Below are 20579 nucleotides of genomic sequence, written 5' to 3'. Positions count from 1 at the left end.
GGGGGAGTGTGAGGGGGGCAGGATTGCTTTGGAAAATGTAACAAATTGTAAATAAATACTATTGTACATAGTCCTGTCTTCACATTGAGTTAATGGTTAGCCAATTTGATACCGCACATCAATATCTATCCATATAAAATATCCTTTCCTATACCTGATGTCTGCACTCCAACTTCTCCGCTTAAATTTGGTTATCACATCATGATCACATAAAACTCCAGCAACATCACACATTTTACAAGGCAAGCTCTGTAATTATCTTGCATTCACAGACCTTTATTTCAACTCAACTGGACAACACACATAGTGGAATAAAATGTTCATTTCTTTGCTTCCACTCACCAGGACTGTCTGTCCATACTCTCTACCCTGAGGGCCTCCCACCTAGCATTCAGCGTGGTCATCTGTTCCTGGATTTCAAACTCCTCTTCATCTCACAGAGTCCCCTGTGTTATCAGCTGGTTTCCTGCCTGCAGGACGCTCCCCACACTGCTCAGCTGAACAGTTAGCTCCATCATAAAAGCCTAGAAGAGGACATCACTGTGACTTGTGAGCAGCTCATTGAAAAAAATAAATAAATAAATTATTGTTTCAATATCAGGGATGCAGAAAAAGGCAGCCATGAAGAGTGCAAATAAAGTAGACTTTGGCCCAACTTTGAATATAGGAAAGAGGCACTGGCTTAACTAAAAATGGGGAATCTATCAAAGAAAAGAATATTACATCTGCTAATAGTAACTATTTTTAAGTAAATGCTGATGATGATACTGAGAGACCATGACATGGAATTCTGAGAAAACAGAATAAATAAAACACCGTGCTCACCCAAGAGAAACTGCTTAAAGCACCCGACAATTGCTATTATTTTCAAACCAGAACAGCACATAAGACCTGTCGACTCACATACTGGCCCAAAAGTAAACTTACTTCACTAAAAGGAAATCTCCATACAAGCTAATCACTACAGTGCAATATACTATACTCTCAAAATAGTAGGAAATGTTCATTGTAAAAAGTGTACATGAACACTGGCTACGGCATTTGCTTAATCGTACAATAAATAAAAATAACGGCTTCCTGGGGAACATTCCAAGTCCAAAGACTGAGTGCATTGTATTAATTAGCCACTTGGTGTTTTAAGGATAGCCGTGCACTTCAGAAACCAGCAGTGCTGTGCACTGCTTTGTGTCCGTGGCTCCACAGAAGTTACACGTTACAATAAGATTAAAATCTGAGACCTAATTCCAATGCACAGTGACAATCGCCCCTGCCGACTTTAAACAAAGCCCTTATTTAAATGTCATGAGTCCTAAAATGTGCCATGACCTTCCCGTGGGGCAGAATACTGGAAGCGCACACATCAGGGCAGAGCCAGAGGAGGCACAGGCACCATGGCGGGCATGGCCCCCTCACAGGCCACAGATGACTTACCTCGTGGGTGGCAAACTGCTCTTTGACTTCCTCCAGGTCCTCCTAGAAGTCGTCCTGCTCCTGGAACGTGTCCTCGGCAGAAAGCAGCCAGGTCAGCACCTCCTCCAGGGCTGTCTGGTAGCTGTCCAGGTCCATGTCCACCTCGGTGATGGTGCTGGGGGTGTCAGCCCGCGGGCTCAGTGCTCCTCCTCCGGCGCTGAGCTCTAGGAAAACAAAGCCGAGAGGAAACCCACAGGCAGCGTGACGATGAGGTGTTTGTTCAACAGGGACATGCTGCATGGAGAGCAGCGGACAGGAAGAGCCCGCTTTGTCTCAGACATGCAGCCAGTTCGCAGGCGCTGGGAAAGCCAGACTGGAGCTACTCAGAGGGCATTATTGGTACCTCAAGAACACAGAACAGCCTGCTCTCCTGGATCCTGTGCTCAGGGGGATGCTCACATAGGTGGGAAGTGACAAGTACCCACTTGAATCACTTCTGAATAAAAGTAAAATGGCTCTTAGTGAAGCTGGAAACTCCGTGGTCCCAGTAAGAGATGCTGTTTGAGTTCAGCCAGGGCTAAAATAGGAAAGGTGTGTGCAGGATGGTGTTGGGCCTTAAAGGATAAATCTCAGTTAAAGAAAAGGACATGAAGATTAGAACTCTGCTCTGACACTAGCGAAACTGCTTTTACTGAAATGCATGTTAGCATTTTATTTTTGACCCTGAAAGGCAGGCACACATACAGGCTGCCGATGGTGATTTTGGGAGGCTGCTACCTCTAGTTCACTTGCTGGTCTGGGTTTATTGTTGTTGTTGTTGTTGTTGTTTTTAACCCATGGGAATAAATTCATCCCAAACCATGGAATATTTTTTTTTACTTTAGAATCTTATAACCAAATGAACTCTTTTTTGTTCATTGGTTCCCTTTTAGAGCAAAACTTCTTTAAAATCTGCTGAAAGCCCATCTTCACTTAATCACTTCCCATCCACAATGTTTATATGTTTCAAACATACAGCAATGTAGAGGGGAAACATAAAAAATTCTCATGGATTCGACAGCTCCGATTTGTTAACAGTCCCATTCAGTTTTGGTGTTGGTCCCCCCCACCCAACTGAAAAGGCTTTTGCCAATGTCACCAAACACCTTCCCACTGACAAATCCACTTTTCTAGCACCGCCGTTAGGGTGACCATGTTATTAGCCAACAAACTAGGACATTTTTATAAAAACGATGCTACGACAACCCGCAAAACCAAACTGTCCCAAGCAAACCTAGAGATCTGGTCACCCTCTCTATTAACTTAAACTCTCAGCCCCACTGCATGGCTGACTGCCCACCCTCCTGAAACCCTCCTTTCTCTGCCTCAGGAACCCCACACTGGTTTTCCTCCCGACTCTGCAGCCAATCTGTAAGTCATGGATCTCCTAAAAATTAAGCCTCGGCCCTGTATTCTTCACTCAGTGTACTTGGTCTGAGTGATTTCATTTATTCCTGTTGGGTTTAAAGAAACATCTATATCCCACAGTCATTAAATATGTATTAATTCAGGGCAGGATAATTCAGGAAAAAAATTCATGACTTTATTTAAAAAAATGAATCTTTATCCTAATGAGTAAAAGTATTATAAATCTTTAAGTGAAAAACCCACTGAGTAACATATTGTCATTCCTTCTAAATGAAAGAAAAAATAAACCTTGTATTTTTGATAGCCCTTGTGAAAAGATAATGGTAAAAATCCTTTTGCTAAAGATGAAATGAAAACAGAAAAAGAAAACTAGTACTTAGAACAAAGCAAAGCTGACATGAGAGAAACCATCTGTCATACAAAATGACACTGATGGAAGATGGTGACCAAATGATGGGAAATCACTGCTTCTTCAGCATATCATGCAGAAGCATGATCACAGCCCTGGGCCCCCTTATCGTGTGAAGCAGTGCATTTCTTCTTAAGAAATCAGTTGAGTTTTGGTTTTCTGTTACACACATGTGACAGCATGCTAACTGATAAATTGAACTTCCAAGGCATATGCAAGTGGACAAGCCAAGATGTTCTCAGTCAAGAAAAAAATCCTCTGCCCTGGCCATTGCTACTCAGTTGCTGGAGCGTTTCCCCTATGCACCAAGAGGTCATCAGTTTGATTTTTGGTTAGGGCACATGACTGGGTTTGGGGCACAGTCTCCAGTAGGAGGCAGCCAATCAATGTTTCTCTCTCTTTCTCTCCCTCCCTTCCTCTCTCTCTAAAATTAATAAAAACATTCTTTTACAAGGAAAGAAAAAAATCTTCTAAAAGTGTTTTTATCTGATAGCTAAGAGATAACAAAGACAGCCAGTCAAACATTTCAATAAAAATTTATCTTTACCTGTATATTAATATCTCCTTCTTCACATTCTTTCCTGTATTTCCTTGGGAGAGTCTCTACTTCACGGATAGCATCTATGGTGACTTGCTGAGGTAGCACCTCAAACAAAGATGTTAAATACATAATTATGGATTTCTGTTTAGGATGCTGAACAGCAACATCTAAAAGGGGAAGGAAATAAAGACCAGCTTAAATTAGATGTTCAAAATATGTGAACAGCTCAGTAGGAGATATAAAATAACTATCCTCAGCACCCATAAGCAATACTATTATATAATTTTTGCAGTACCATAGCTCATTAAGTTTATGTTTCATATAATGACAGAAGAGACAAGGCATAGACACTTTCTTAATTTTGTTCAGTATCTTATTTCTTTAAATTCTTCCCAATAAGCTTTTCCCAAATGCTCAAAGATATGCTGACATTTAAGATAATGCCAGATTTTATTAACATTATAAAAGTTAAGTCTAGAATTAAATTCCACAACATTTGTAACTAAAGTTTTCACATCATATACAGGTGAGCAGTTAGGAGCCAGCAGTCCTGGATTGTGAGAGAGACGTCTGAATGCTGGTTTAGGCCCGATCCCATCAGTCAGACATCCCCCAAGGGGTCCCAGATTGGAGAGGGTGCAGGCCTGGCTAAGGGACACCCTTTCCCCTTACCCCCCCTTCCCCGTGCATGAATTTCTTGTACCAGGCCTCTAGTACTAGTACAAAACTGCATTTCAGTAAAATTAAACCAAATGCTGAATTGGTTATCTAATAATTATATTTTCTTAAAACTTTAACTCTTCTGCTGGTATCAAATAACAATTTTCCAATGAGGTAATTAAATTTCCTCCTACAGGATCCTACAAATTGTTAAGTACAAAAGTCCAAATAACTGCAATAAAATGACTTCACCATGTTTCAAATGAAAGAACACTGCTCAGTTCTCATAATTCCTCCTAAAAAAAAAACAAACCACAAGAACAAAAAACACTGCTCTTCAAATATCCAAAATTGTGCAGCAAAATCAAGACTAAACTTAAGCACTGAACAATACCTTCAGGATCTAACAGCTTTTCAATTCCCAAGTACATTTGAGCCTGGCTGAAGGCATGTTCAAGTCTCTCAGGAGGGGACATCTTGACAACTCTATCCCAGCTGAAGAGATCAGGTCTGAGAATACCACACAAATAAAATACATTGAAGACAACACATGTGGAAACGAAGTGGTCATTGTTATAATCTAACACATTGCAGTTTTAGATTATTTTGTTTGTGAGTTTAAATTTAAAAGTTTAACTTTATATACCAAAACTTTGTCAAATATATAGTATTTTAAAGTAACTTATAAAAATAAAAACAATGGATAAAATATTCTAAGTTTCCTGTATTGGCTAAACATACCTATTAAATTTTCTAGAGTAATCACTAGGAGATTAAAAATAGTATATAATACTTTCCAAATAGTTAAAGAAAAATAAGAGGAGGATGAACCTATTAATATAAGATAAAAAGAAAAAAGACAGAGAAAAAGAAATAAAAAGCTCAAAATAAATAGGTAAAAAAATGAAAAATTAACCTAAATACATCAATTACCACCATTAATATTAATGAATTAATTCTCTAATTGAAAGACCACTATTAGCAGAGTGGAAAATCCAGCTTACACAGGATATTCCTAAACCAAATGTCCTGAGAGAATTATCCTCCACTCAACCTCTCCATATTATATTGCTTAGTATTTCATGTCTATCTAGATTTTCTTTTAATCCTAAAAACTGGACATTTTGTGTGCTGACTTACACAAAAGTTGATCATTTTTGTGCACTCCATCTGTTATTGCATCCTACACTCACCTACCTCCTGGGATTGCCTGGCCCACTCCACCCCTGATTCCTTTCAGACTTCCTCTCCTATTACTCCTCCCACTCACACCCTGCACCCACTGGCCTCCCCTCTTGCAGCTACATTTCTCTTCAGCATGTTTACCACAGCTTTTTGCTACACAACTCACATTTCCTATTCTTTCTTTATTGCCTGCCTCCCTCTAATTGCACATAAACCCCAAGGAGATAGGGGTGTTTACCTTTTTTCTCTGTTATACAACGTGAGCCTAACACAGGAAAAGTACTACAAACACACTTATTGAACCAATTAGGTAGTTAATGGAAAAAAGTTTAGGCTAAAACTCAATTTTTCTGACTACATGTCTTATCCAACTAGGAACAGTTAACCTCTCTAAACTGATACAGTGAAAAAGATTGGGTGTGGAGGTTCTCTAACCAAATTTTAATTATATATCTCAAAAAAAAGCTATAGCAAATATCATTATTATTGTAAAACATTAAAAACATGTCCTTCATTTTCAAGAACAAAATATTCTTCTCATTATTACCAATTCAAATCAATATTGTATTGAAAGACAAGGCACAAATGAACAGGGGAAAAAGAGAAGGGGAGGGGAAGAGAGGGAAGAGGAAGAGGGAGGAGGGGAGGGGAGAGGAGGGGACTATTATAATCTATGGATGGTCTACCAAAAATGCATTAATTCTGCAGAAACAAACTTAATTTTATAAAATTTTAACAAGTTTCTTGATCTAAGATGTAGTGGTATCAATTATATTTTTATATATAAGCACAGCATATACAGGAAACAAAACTTGAACCAATAAATTATTTAAAATGGCAATAAAACATATAAGAAATTTCACCTTTCACATTTAAATCCTTGATGCATCTGAAATTTATTTGTGGGTAAGGTGAGGTAAAGATCCAACTTAGTTACTTACATATGGGTAACCAGTTGTCCCATACCATCTATTTTAATAGCAATCAGTTCAGTTATATATCAGGATGGTGCTATTTCTGAGTTCTTTATTCTGTTAGGTTGAGTATAGAAACTGCCATTGTAGACTGGTGCAACCACTGTGGAGAACAGTATGGAGTTTCCTCAAAAAACTGAAAATGGAACTCCCATTTGACCCAGTAATCCCACTCCTAGGAATATATCCCAAGAAACTAGAAACACCAATAAGAAAGGATATATGCACCCCTATGTTCATAGCAGCACAGTCTACAATAGCTAGAATCTGGAAACAGCCTAGGTGCCCGTCAGCAGATGAATGGATCAAAAAACTTTGGTACATCTACACAATGGAATACTATGCTGCCATAAAAAAGAAGGAATTCTCATCATTTGCAGCAACCTGGATAGAACTAGAGAACATCATGCTGAGTGAAATAAGCCTGTCAATGAAAGAGAAATACCACATGGCCTCACTCATTTATGGATATTAGAAACTGCCATTGTTGTACGTCAAAATAACAGTCAAGCACTGGCAATTTCATATGGTTCAGCCTGTAGTTAAATTAGCGTACTTATTTATAGCACCATAGTTTTAATTAATGTAGCTTCATCATTACTTTTGGTTTCTGTTTGAGAAGTACTTCAGCCTAGTTCTGTTTCACAATTGTACTGGCTCTTCATGGGCTTTTGGTCTTTCATATATTTAGAAGCTGTTTATAAATTTCATGAAAAAAATAATTTTGTAGAATAAGTGGGGACTGCACTGAATTATAGAACTTTCCTTTTGGTATAAGAATGGACACTAGCACAATTCTTTGCATATATTTCTGATTAGTGCTGAATGAGTGGGACTGAACTATATGAATCATTTTAAATGTTTTAACTTATGAATATGTAGAAGCAGCTGTGGCTGTGCTGTGCCATTTAAGTCCACAGAATAAAGACTTGGTGGTAAGATTTTTTCCATGATTTCACTTTTCTTAATATTTTGGTAGGATGTGTACTGAGAGGACAGCAGTGCTAGTGGGGAGGGGCTTTAGGGAGGAGCAGTGAGGGAGGGAGGGAGGAGATACACATCGGAAAGCCCACAACTAAGGAGAGTCATTCTCATTTATGTCGGTGAAGCAGGGCGTTAAAGGCGAGCCCGTCTGTCCAGATGGTGGTGAGGTTGAGGACATTGACTTGGCTGTATGGCCTGGTGGACAGGCGCACCCAGCTCAGCAGGATCTTCTCCTTGTTTGTCTGCTGCAAGACTGACATGATGTCCTTCATGACATCTTTCACCTGCCAGAGAGACCATGTCCGCCTATGACGTAAAGCAACTACTGGGATCGAGTCCTTGAATGAGAACTATTTCATTACTTAACCATAGGGATCAGGTCACTAGTGATTCAATTTATTTCAAATTTCCCTTTAAACAGCGATTATTTTGAAGTACTATAATTTAGAAGGTGAGTTTTTACTTCACCATTATACATTACCATAGTAATTTCTATATCTTAACAATACTCATATTAGATTCAGTTACAATAAACATTACTTTCATAATCCCTAAAAGAGTAATATTTTAATACTATACATTTACAAAGAACTTTTGATAGAAAATCAACTGTTTTGATTTTCTACAAAATATAAGGATGCAAGGAAGACTTTTTTGACTGAATGCAAAATCAAAGAATGAAGTAACTTTCCCGATTATAATCAAGAACTAATATTGCACAGTATTATTCTAAAGAAATACATGTGTTTTAAGAAAGTGCTCAAAGAATGATGTGGATATGTCAAAAGGACACAGATCTGATTTAAGGTATGGTCAATCACATGGGCCAAATTTAGTATAATTTAAGCGTCAAAATCTATTTTCATAAAAGGGTAATATGCTAATTAGAGTGGATAGACAGATGTCTTCTGGATGTCCTTCCAGACGTATGTCCGGACAAAGCAGAGAGGTGCGATGAAAGTGCTGAGGGCAGTCAGCAGCTGCAGCAGCTGCAAGGGCTAAGGGCAGGTGGCTGTGGCCAGCAGTGACAGCAACAACGTGGTGATGGGGGCAGCACCTCCCCCTGATTGGCCTGATTGCCTCTCACAGAGGAAGGCCAGGCTGCAGCTTTTGCCCCTGGGGAACAGGCCTAAGTGATCAGTAGGACATCCCCTTAGGGCTCCCAGACCATGAGAGGAGGCAGGCTGGGCTGAGAGACACCCCTCCTCCACCCATAGTGCATGAATTTTCATGCACCAAGCCTCTAGTAAACAATAACAGCAAAAAATTTCAGCCTATTAAATACGTAAAAATCCTTGAGTGTACACTGTGTGTACATTGAATGAATAAAAAAGTGGATGGACAGACAGATAAAGAAGAGACAAGGGAAAGCCCTTCCTTACAATGTAAAAGGAACAATGACATTAGAAATTTACTTTTGGCCAAGCATCATAATAATAACTGATCAGCTAAGAATTCTGAATGGATCTTAAAACTAATTGGGAAGATTTGATAAGTAGCTGAATATTTACAGAGTCTCCAAGTATATCTCACAAGACATTTTTTAATAACATAGGGCAGTCACGTTTGGTGGAGGCATAGGCAGATACCACATTACCCAAACAATGAACGTTGACTCTGCCAGAACAAGCCTAACGGACAGTGTGTGCTTCCAGTTGAGTGCACTGAGAACAAATCAACATCACTTTTGTGGCATGCCTGCCCAAAATGAATAACCTGAATCTAATCATGATAAAATATTAGCCAAACCCACAGAAAGGGAGATTCTACAAAATAACTGTCCAGCGCTCCTCAAAAATGCCAATATAATAAAACACAAACACTCAGAAACTATTCTGGATTAAAGAAGATAAAAGAGACATGATAAGTAAGTGAGAACTATTAATGTTATCATACACATTTTATATTATGTTAATATATAGTAGTTATGTAAGAGAACTCCTTTATTTTAGGAGAACAATATGTTTTCAGAAAATACACACTGAAGTATTTAGGCAAAGAGAAAAAGAGAAAACACAAATATAGACAATTGTTAACCTTTGGGGAATCTGAGTAACAGTACCTGGAAATTCTTTAAGCTATTTTAGCAAGGTTTTGATGTCTGAAATTTTCAAATTCAATATTTTAAAAAGGCATCTTCTTTTTGTCTAGGCTAGGAAAATAGAGCAGTTTGTCAGTTTCTTTCATTCCAAACGGTTAGGCAGTTAGGCATTGAATTGTGCCCTCCACAAAATTCTATGTTGAAGTCCTATCCCCGGTACCTTGTAATGTGACTTTATTTAGAGAGTCCTGAAAGAGGTAATTAATGCAAGTGGAGATCATATGGAGGGGAGAGCTCTCATCAAATATGACTAGTTTCTTGGCATCAGAAGCAAAGATTAGGATATGACATACACAGAGGGAAGACCATGTGGATTCAGAGGGAAAAAGGACCCATAAGCCCAGGAAAGAGGCTGCAGGAAAAAAAAATCATTGCTGACACCTTGATCTCAGATTTGTAGCCTCCAGAATTGGGAGAAAATAATTTTGGTTGTTAAAGCCACCCGGTTTGTGGTGCTCTGTGATGCAGAGCTAAGAAACGAATACACAAAGGACACATTTCCAATGCCCAGTAATAAGTGACTGAAAATCCCCCATCTGCCAGTGCAAAATGATGCTTCACAGCAAACCCAGTGTCAGCTTGTGCTTTCCATCTACAATGTCAGTTCCTCCGATATTCACCAAATCCACCTGACACAATAAGAGAGAATAAAGGTTAGATAAAGAAAATAAGACAAGTTCTCCATGGAAGCTGAGGGTTTTGGTTGAGCACATCTGGACAGCCATACATGTGAATGATCAGAGAAATCAGGTAAACTTAAATCTCAAAAAATAAAAAATATGTTCTTATACTAACTCATTAATCAGAAAAAGAGCGACTACTCCTTTACTCATAGGAAAATGTTTCCATAAAGGAGCCGAGGTCCAGGCACAGAGCAGGTGGCTGGTTTCAACAGTAAACAATCCTGATGGCACCCATGCGGCCCCATTACCTGACTAACTTACATTGTTCTGATGTAAACCCTGCAGCACTCTGTTGACTTTATTTAAAGCATGCACCCTTGTGGAGCCACGTTCCTTCGGTTGGAAAACAAAACACAACATCAAGTGAGACAGTCCCTCCACAGCCTGACCAAGAACAACACTGAGACGGACAGAGCACAGCAGCTCGGCATGGAGACCCCTCTATGCCTGAAGCTCTGGCTGCTTGTCAGGCCGTGTGGGGGCTGGTGCTGATGGTGAAAACTTCCCAACTCTAGCACCTTAAGGCAGTCATTACCTAGCTTGCCAGGACACTGAACCCTCCCCGGGAGCTTCCAAAAATACCAGTGCCTCTCTAACCTAGTGAGTCGGATGCAGTGCAGGTTTGGAATTGTTAGAATTCCCTGCTGATTCTAAGGCAAAGACCAATTTGGGAGACAGAGCTTCTTTTCTCTAAATCGGTCTGGGTGAAGGAAGTTCAGAAATCGCATTACATCCACACTTCACAAATGCCGACAGAGCAGGGGGACTCAGGGGCACTATCCCAGGCTCCAGCCAGCATTGCAAGGGCCCACTGGGAAGGCGGGAATTGCCACTGGGGAAAGGTGATCTAGGAGGCCTCTTCCTGCCTCACTGGCCAGGGAATCTTGTCTGAGAGAGGGATCAGCCAATTCAACAGGCCTACCCACCATCGGGAAGGCAAAAGGGAGAGTGTAGCACCCCACACTTTGGTAAGAAAGGAATTCATCTTTGGGAGTGCATCTCTCTATACCTCTTATACTAATTCTACCTCTGGTGTTCAAATCTGTATTAATAAAACTGCATCCTCTGCATTAGCAGAGCTATTTCTGTGAAAGTGTATCGATACAATGCCTTGCACAATAAGTAATAGAGTGGGATTTGATGGGGAAATAAAATAATACTGAAAATTTGAATAAAAATAAATCTCATGGCTGAAACTGGTTTGACTCAGTGGATAGAGCGTCAGCCTATGGACTGGGAGGTCCCAGGTTGGATTCCTCAATGGCATGTACCTTGGTTGCAGGCGCATCCCCAGTAGGGGGTATGCAAGAGGCAGCTGATCGATGATTCTCTCTCATTGATGTCCCTCTCTCTTCCTCTTTTTTAAAAAAAATCAACAAAATATATATTTAAAAAAATAAATAAATAAATAAATAAATAAATATCATAATTTGAACAGCCTTGTTTTAATATTTGTTTTTTTTAATAAGTTTTTATTGTTCTTATTATTACAAATGTTCTTTCCCCCCCCCCCCAACCATTGCTCTCCTCCACCAGGTTCCCACCCCACCCTCTGCCCTTTTCCCATTCCCCATTGTCCTCATTCATAGGTGCACAGTTTATGTTCAGTCTCTTCCCACATCCCCCTCTCCCCTTTTCCCCAAGAATAGTCAGTTCACTCCCCTTCCATACCTCTGATTCTATAATATTCAACAGTTAATATTGTTTATCAGATTTTTTTAATTTACTTGGTTTTTAGATTCACTTGTGGATAGTTACATACTTGTTGTTCATAATTTTTATCTTTATTTACTTTCTCTTCTGAAAGAACCCCCTTCAGCAATTCATATAATTCTGGTTTGGTGTTGATAAACTTCTTTAGCTTTTTTTTTATTAGTGAAGCTCTTTATCTGACCTTCGATTCTGAGTGATAGCTTTGCTGGATAGATTATCTTTGGCTGTAGGTTCTTACTATTCATCACCTTGAATATTTCTTGCCATTCCCGTCTGGCCTGCATGGTTTCTGTTGAGAAGTCAGCTGACAATCGTATAGGTGCTCCTTTATAGGTAACTACCTTCTTTGCTCTTGCTGCTTTTTATATTCTCTCTTTGTCTTTTGCTCTTGGCATTTTAATTATGATGTGTCTTGGTGTGGTCCTCTTTGGATTCCTTTTGTTTGGAGTTCTGTGAGCTTCCTGGACTTGTAAGTCCAATTCTTTCAACAGGTGGGGGAAGTTTTCTGTCACTATTTCTTTTAGTATGTTTTCGATATCTTGCTCTCTCTCATCTTCTTGGACCCCCATAATTCTGATGTTGGTTCGCTTGAAGTTGTCCCAGAGGTTTCTTACATTATCTTCAATTTTCTGGATTCTCTTGCCTTCTAGCTTCTGTGGAGGAGTGTCTTCTGGTTCTTTATGTTCCAAATCTTTTACTTGATTCTTGAGATCTTCCATTCTGTTTTTAGGACTCTGTATAATATATATATATATATTTTTATTTCAGACAATGTATTCTTTATTTCTTGTTGATCCCTTATCATTTCTTGTTGATCCCTTATCATTTCTTGTTGACTCCTTATTAATTCTAGTTGATCTCTTTTCATATCCTCATAGGTCTTATCCATCTTTTCTAGGAAATTCTTGAAAAACCTTATAAGCGTAGATTTGAACTCTATATCCAGTCGCTTTTTGTCCGCCATTTCTTTCGTTCGTGATCTATTTCGTTGTCGCATTTCGCAGTTACAGATGGGAAGGGATTTCAGGGTGGAGCCTACAGCCTTGGCTTCCGTCAGCCCCGCCCTATGCGGCTCCTGTGTCTCAGGGTCCTTCAGTACTCGCTGCAAAGCGCCTCTGAGAGAAAGGTACCCTCAATTTTCGCCTGCTGCCAAACAGTCTATGCTCTCCCCCAATGAGCCCGGTATTGGGGTTCAGTTCAGTTGGAAGTGGAGTTGGAGGTGGCGTTCAGAGCAGACTGGAGCCCCAGTCTCCTTCCGGCCAGGGCAATCCCGCAGCTCAGCCGACCGTCCCTTCTCTGCACGCAATGTGCGCGCCGCCCGGACCTCCTTTCGCCACTCCCCCGGGGTTCAGCCTTACAGCCCAGCTCCCTCTGTGTGAGCCTGGGTCCCCGGGGTCTGGCCTAGAACTGGGGTTCAGAGCAGTCAGAACTGGGGCCCAAAACAGTCTGAGTTTTATCTCCTTCCAGCTAGGGAACGCCAGCCAGGCACTCAGCCTCCCTCCTCTCTGCCTCCGTCCTCTCCGCATGCAGCATGTCTCCGTACCTTGGGCCTTTCCAGCTCCTCTGCGCTTCCTTCTGGTTTTCTCCTTGTTTCTCGTTGTAGAATTTCCAGTCAGTCGACTTTCCTGTAGTTCTGGGTAATGTCCATTTTATATTTTAGTTGTATTTTATTGAAATTGTTGTGTGCGGCTGCGGCTAGGTGTTTACCTGGGCGCAGCCATCTTGGATCCTCCACAAATCTGGTAGTTGGTGCTGTTAGCCAGCAGGGAGAGTCTATGTTTTAATATTTGTTAAATAACATTGAACCGTGTCTCTAAATGCTCTGCTATTCAAAACATGACAGCTACACTTTTAAATTCTTTAATATTCTCTACTGGGCTGTCCAAGAACAAATATTTGAGTCATTTTATCTTTGATAAACATATAGCACCCTGCCAGGAAATCTGAATATTGCTCTATCAATAAGTTCATTGGAACACTTTTTTTTTTTTAAAACATCTGTATTTCAGCTTTTACATTTTGAGCAGCCGCACTGGGTCCTCAAGTGCCACTAACGCTGGGCCTGGCTCCCCAGGCTGACGCCTCTTACCAGCGATGCTCCCGTGAGGCCTTCCAGAAGATCCAACAGCTTCCTTCCTTCTGTGAGGTCTGTGAACATATCGCTGATGGGAGGCTTCCCACTCTGCATAAGAAACAGTAAAATACCACTTAAAGCAGCAGCAAAAATTCCATACATGCCTGGCAGGCAAATGAATGGTTTATTTTTTTCTAATGATCAGCTGACTATTCAGCTTTGCCTTGTATAAAAAGAACAAATACAAACACAGAGAACGTTGAAATCTCATCACAAATGTTGTGAGCTGAAGGATTTAAAGTGCATTATTTCCTAGGAAGGGAGCAAATAAAACTGTGGTTGATGTCACTATGCCTCAACAATGGTATGTGGTCCTGAGAAGGAAGAAGAAGATACAGTCAAAATGTAAATGAGCCTCCGGACACCTGGGTGCACAGGCCAATGAAAAGTGTGCGGGTCCTCAGTCCATCACTGCCCTTCCATTCACAGTAGGAGAATGTCTGTTTGCATTTCCATTATGGGAACATGAATTTCAGTTCTTGGGTGCTAGGTCTGTATTTCTAGCCATTTCAGTACTGAATGATTAATATGCTTTGGGCTCTATGTGGAAGCTCAGTATTGGTTCAGTGTTTTCCATAACAAAGCTGATAGAATCCTTAAACTCTCATCCTCTCATCCCTGAGCAGCTTCCCCTGTAAACAGGCTCTGGTGTTTGAAACCAGGAGATGCCGCCGTGTCCCAGGCGCATCCCATCCTGACTGTTGTGCGATCAGACGGGTTGTGTGCAGTGGAGCCATCACCACACAGAAAACCAGGAAGCTCCGCCCTAATCCCAGTTTGACCATTAACTTGCTGGTGAAGCTAAATCAGCTACTGAACCTGTTTGAGTCACAGATCATGGTGAAGATCAAATAACATATACTACAGGAAAATGTCCAGAAAATGATAAAGTCCACTGTAGTTAATAGTATATCATTCTGTCACATCAAATTACTCCCTTCTAATAAAAAATTCTCAGGCATTAATAGTCCTAGATGCTTTCAGTAATAAAGATATTTTATAAGCAATAATTTTTTTCCTTTCTTCCCTTTTCACTTTAAAAAACATATGCATAAAGTCATATGAAGCAAAATTTTCCTCTGAGCTTGAAATGGAGGAGGAAAGGGGGAGCCGTCTGAGGTTTCCAGAAACTTCACATGTATCCTCTTTACCTCTCCTCTTCATTCATTACATTTTTTAATGAAGTGCAACAGTCAGTCAACAAACTATTTCTAACATGCGGCTTTTCCATATGCTCTAAATCACACATGTCAAACACAAGGCCCGCGGGCCAAATCCGGCCCGCCAGGCCTTGCAATGTGGCCCGCACTGCGCTGTCATCACTGCACTCCACTGCGTTCCATCACAATGACGCGCGGTGACATAGGAGGCTTGTGATCTCGCCGGCCGCCTCCCCGGCCGCCTGCCGGCCTCGGTACTTGCTATCTATTGTATCATGCATGCGCATAGATAACAAGTCACGCGAGATTCAGGAGGCGTGACCTATAGTCCGGCATCCAATGTGGTTGTGCGGGTGGCAGAGCAGAGGAGAGAGTGAGTGTGTGGGCATAAAAAATACACAGCAGAAGCTGCCAGTTCCTGGCATAAAGTGCAGGCATAAAAATCGCAACAGAATCTGCTATCTGTACCTAGCCAGGCATTTATTGACTGACTTTTTTTTTCTCCACTCCATCTGCCAAATCAAGCTATCCCTGTGCAGTTTTCAACTTTTTCCTTCTAACGCAGATTTCCAATAAACTACATCTTTTACTGCCAATATTGATCCCAAAATGTCCAGGAAAAGAAAAGTTGATGGTGAAGGCAGACAATTTAATGACAAATGGGAAAATGAATACATGTTTGTGCTTAGAGAGGGCAAACCAGTGTGTATATTGTGTTATGAGACAGTGTCGGTGATGAAAGAGTACAATATACGTCGTCATTTTGACACCAAACATAATGTTAAGTATGGCAAATATACTTTGGAAGAAAAGCATAAAATTGTTAAAGAACTAAAAGGCAAACTGCAATCATAGCAGCAAATGTTTACAAAGGCTACAGCGAAAAATGATGCTGCAGTGAAAGCAAGCTTTATAGTGGCTGAAGAAATTGCCTGTACTTCAAGGTGTTTTTCAGAGGGTGCCTTTTTGAAGCAATGCATGCTAAAAGTGTGTGAGCAAGTATGCCCAGACCAGATACAGAGTTTTCAAAATGTCAGTTTGTCAAGAAACACCATTGCAGATAGAGTTCAAGAACTCTAAGGAAATCTATCATCACAGCTGGCCGAACAGGCATGCAGTTATCTCGCTTTTTCACTTGCTATCGATGAAAGCACAGACAACACTGATACAGCGCAGCTGTCCATCTTTATATGTGCTATGAAGACCGACCTCTCTGTCACTGAGGAACTTTTGGATGTAACTGCCATGCATGGGACGACAACTGGTAGAGATATATTTGAGGCTGTGGAGAAATCTATAAATAATTTTAAATTACCCTGGGAAAAGTTGGTGGGGCTAACTACCGATGGCGCACCTTCAATGTGTGGAGAAAAGAAAGGCTTGGTTGGACTAATGAAGGAAAGAATGCAAAAAAGTCACTGCCACACACCCTTGATTACTTATCATTGCATTATCCACCAAGAGGCTATGTGTGGGAAAGTTCTGGACATGAATGACATAATGACCACAGTCATTAAAACTATTAACTTTATACGGGCACGTGGCCTGAATCATCGCCAGTTCCAGCAGTTTTTACAGGAGGTGGGTGCAGAGCATGGAGACGTGCCATACCACACAGAAGTAAGATGGCTGAGCAAGAGCACAGTCCTCAAAAAATTTTTTGAGCTCAGAGAACAAATTGCTCTTTTCATGGAAAGTAAAGGAAAGCCCTTGCCTGAACTGTCGGATCCCGCCTGGCTATGTTATTTTGCTATGATGTGTGACATATGCGAGCATCTCACCCAACTGAATCTGAAGCTGCAGGGACACAAACAAGTCATCACGAAGATGTCTGACATGATCACAGCATTCCAGCGTAAACTTCAACTATGGAAGTCCCAACTGGAACAGGACAATCTTGCCCACTTTCCCGTTTGTTTGAGTATCTCAACCACTATTTCTGGTACTTTTCCTTGCAGTCGGCTGGCTACCAAAGTTAGCTGTTTACTAAGTAAATTTGAGCGGCGCTTCTCTGACTTTAGAACACAGCACTCAGGCTTTGACATCTTTGCCAATCCTTTTACAGTTGATGTCAACAATGTGCCCCATCACCTTCAGATGGAGATAATCGAGCTTCAGTCTGACAGTGGCCTGAAATCAAGGTTTCAGGATGTTGAAATTGAGGACTTCTACCCTCTACTGCCCCCTGACTCAATGCCAGAGCTCCGACTTCATGCTGCCTGTATTCTATCCATGTTCGGGAGGGCCTATCTTTGTGAACAGATGTTTTCAATAATGAATCTGAACAAAAACAAGCACAGATCACGCATTACCGATGACAACCTCCATGCTGTTTTGCGGGTTGCTACAGCCCAAGAAATAAAACCGAACATTGACTCATTGATCCGGGGAAAACGGTGTCAGACATCTAGCCAGAAAACAAAACAATGAGCATTTTAGGTACATCCCAATATTACTGTTTTGCTTGATACCAATATTACTGTTTTGCTTGATAGCATGTGAGTTAGTTAACAGCACTGTTAAGGAAAAGATTGTTCCACTCATTTTAAATTCACATTTCTGGTTAACATTGTCAGTTTATGACTGTTCAGTAAACCATTCGGCCCGCGATTTAGGCTGGATTTTAGATTTTGGCCCCTTCTCTGATTGAGTTCGACACCCCTACGTAGAGAGTAGGCAGCTGGAACATTTGGTTGGAGAGAGGAGTGTGGGCTTCGGGAGAAGTGGGGTTTCCCAGCACAGAGTGGGTGGCGGGATTCCTCCCATGTCATACAGTGATAAGTGGGATCTCTGCGGTGTCAACATGATTTGGTCGAGGGCCATCCTTGTGTATCACATAGGAGTGTGGGCGCTGGGAGTCCACAGGTCACAGTGCAATGTGTGGAAATCCTCAACTGTCCCGTGCACAGTGTGACGTCTGGGGTGTCACATGTAAAGTGTGTGTTAGGAGCCCAACGTATTCACAGTTGAATGTGTGCCATGGGGCACCCAGTGTGTGTCGTAGGAGACTGGGCAGTGACAGCCCTCAGGTTAAACAGTAGAGAGCGCTGCAGATATACTGGAACTGCCACACTGAAAAAAGAAAAGAACTCAACAGAGTTCGCCAATGGTAGTGACCAAGATGGCCAAGTTTTAACCGGCCCGGAGGCAGGATATGTCCTGCCCCCCAAGCCAGGGGCAGGCACTGTGGGAGCTGCCCAGGCCGTGCCTGAGAGAGGCGACCACGCTGAGGGTGGGTGTGTCAGGCTGGTACCTGGTACCTGTCCCAACGGTGGGTGGGAGGGCAGCGAAGTGGCCCCTTGGACGTCGGTGGCGGGGACTGTCGCTTTGCTCCCCATCCAGACATCGGTGGGAGGCCCTTCACGTGCGTCAGTGCAGGTGCCAGCTGGGGGCGTGTCTTGGGGCGCAGTGACCGTGGCTGCTGCACTTGGTTTCGGACTTTTGGAGAAAAGGGCAGGTCACTCTGATATTTACCAAACAGCCGTAAACTTACCTGTGCACACCTGGGCACAATTCTCATAGTTTATGCACAGATTTAAAAAGTGTCTTTCTTGAGAGTATGTGTGAGTTTATGTGTGTGCACGTATGTGCGTGTGTGCGCGCACGTGTGTGTATAGAAATAGTCTTACAAATGGGAGGTATGGGAGAAGGAAACACATGAATTTGTGCCTTTGAGCAAATAGCAGTGACATTACAGGAGCTGAAATGTCAGTTTTAAAGGCTTCTGCCCCAACTACTTCCTGATTTCTGTGGCTAGACAAGGGGACATTGTAGCTGTTAGATTAGCCCTAGCCAGTTTGCTCAGTGGTTACTGTCAGCCCTTGGACTGGAGGGTCCTGGGGTTGATTGTGGTCAAGGTCATGAACGTCGGCTTCAGGCTTCCTAGCCCCGGTTGGGGCATGTGCAGGAGGCAACTAATCAATGTATCTGTCCAGAATTGATGTTTCTCTCTTCCTCTCCCTTGCACTCACTCTCTCTCTCTTAAAAAAAAAAAAATCCAACTTAAAAATATTATTAGTGAGGATTAACCAATATATATATATAATTATTTTGGGGGAGAGGAGTAATTTTTTCAGTCCTTCCTGGTGACCAAACTTGAATTTTTAAGAAGAATATATTAACTTATTAAATGGGAGCATTCGGAACGTGGGGGATCTTCAGAGGAATGGAATTCTGGGATGCTCACATGTTAAAAGCCTGCCCACCAGTGACGCAGAAGGAGTACCTGTTCTCAGATAGCCATCCTCTTCCATCTCATCATCATTGTCAAGCAACATGACTGGAGAATGCCAGTCTTGTTCCGGGATGTGAAGATCACTTGAAAAAGGACCCTTACAACATTGAAATACAGAATTTTAAAAGGTATTAGGCAATACAAAAGAGCTGAGGCACTGTAATCTGAGAAGTAAAGGTGGAAAAATTCATAAGGAAAAAAAGTTTAGATTTTTGTGTTTGTTTGATTGACATGTGCTACAGAGTCCTCGAAGTTCCTTAAAATATTTCCATTAATTATGTTTATCCTACCTAATAAACCATCACTCTGCTACACGCACAAGCCATGCCCACCAGCCACGTTTATTTGTTTATGCAAATAAACCCAACCAATATGGCTATCAGGAGGGAGGCTTGAGTTTCCCCGGCAACAGAGGAAGCCAAGCTTTCCACACATCCTGGTGGGCCCAGGACTCCACTCAAGGCTACAAAGTTTTGATTATAGAAGGCAAATAAATCTAAACAGAAATGGTGGCAGTCATGGAGCAAGCAGGATGCTTGGCTCTGCTCCAGGCTACAAAGCTTCAAAAGTAGAAGTTAAATAAATTCCAGATACCAGGGCCTCTGTTTGGGTCACCCGGGGGAATGGCCAGCCTGCAAACCACCACAGTCCCCTCACCCAGGCCGCCCCACACCTCAAGGGAAACCCCCCCCATCCAGGACACCCTGAGGGCAAACCAGCTGGCCCCCACCCATGCACCAGGCCTCTATCCTATCTAATAAAAGAGTAATATGCAGACTGACCATCACTCCAACACACAATATGGCTACCCCAAAGTGGACAAAGATCCTGCCTCCATGTGGACACAAGATGGCCAGCAGGGGAGAGCAGTTGGGAGGGACCAGGCCTGCAAGGGAGGGTAGTTGGAGGCAGTCAACCCTGCAGGGGAGGGCAGTTAGGGGTGGCCAAGCCAGCAGAGGAGGCAAGCTGGGGGCAAATAGGCTT

At 41.8% G+C, this 20579-nt stretch overlaps 1 long non-coding RNA gene across 1 annotated transcript in view; it reads right to left on the bottom strand.

Moving 5' to 3' along the window:
* LOC311614114 overlaps nucleotides 1-14251 on the bottom strand; it is a 383323-nt gene extending 369072 nt beyond the window's left edge. Inside the window, exon 1 of the long non-coding RNA XR_014793577.1 lies at nucleotides 14157-14251. This is a non-coding gene — a long non-coding RNA (uncharacterized lncRNA). The remainder of the gene's footprint in view (nucleotides 1-14156) is intronic.
* Nucleotides 14252-20579: the final 6328 nt, after the last annotated feature.

Source organism: Pipistrellus hanaki (assembly GCF_964339955.1).
Source record: "Pipistrellus hanaki genome assembly, chromosome: 20".
NCBI classification, from domain to species: domain Eukaryota; kingdom Metazoa; phylum Chordata; class Mammalia; order Chiroptera; family Vespertilionidae; genus Pipistrellus; species Pipistrellus hanaki.
This window is presented reverse-complemented; position numbering and strand designations above follow the sequence as displayed.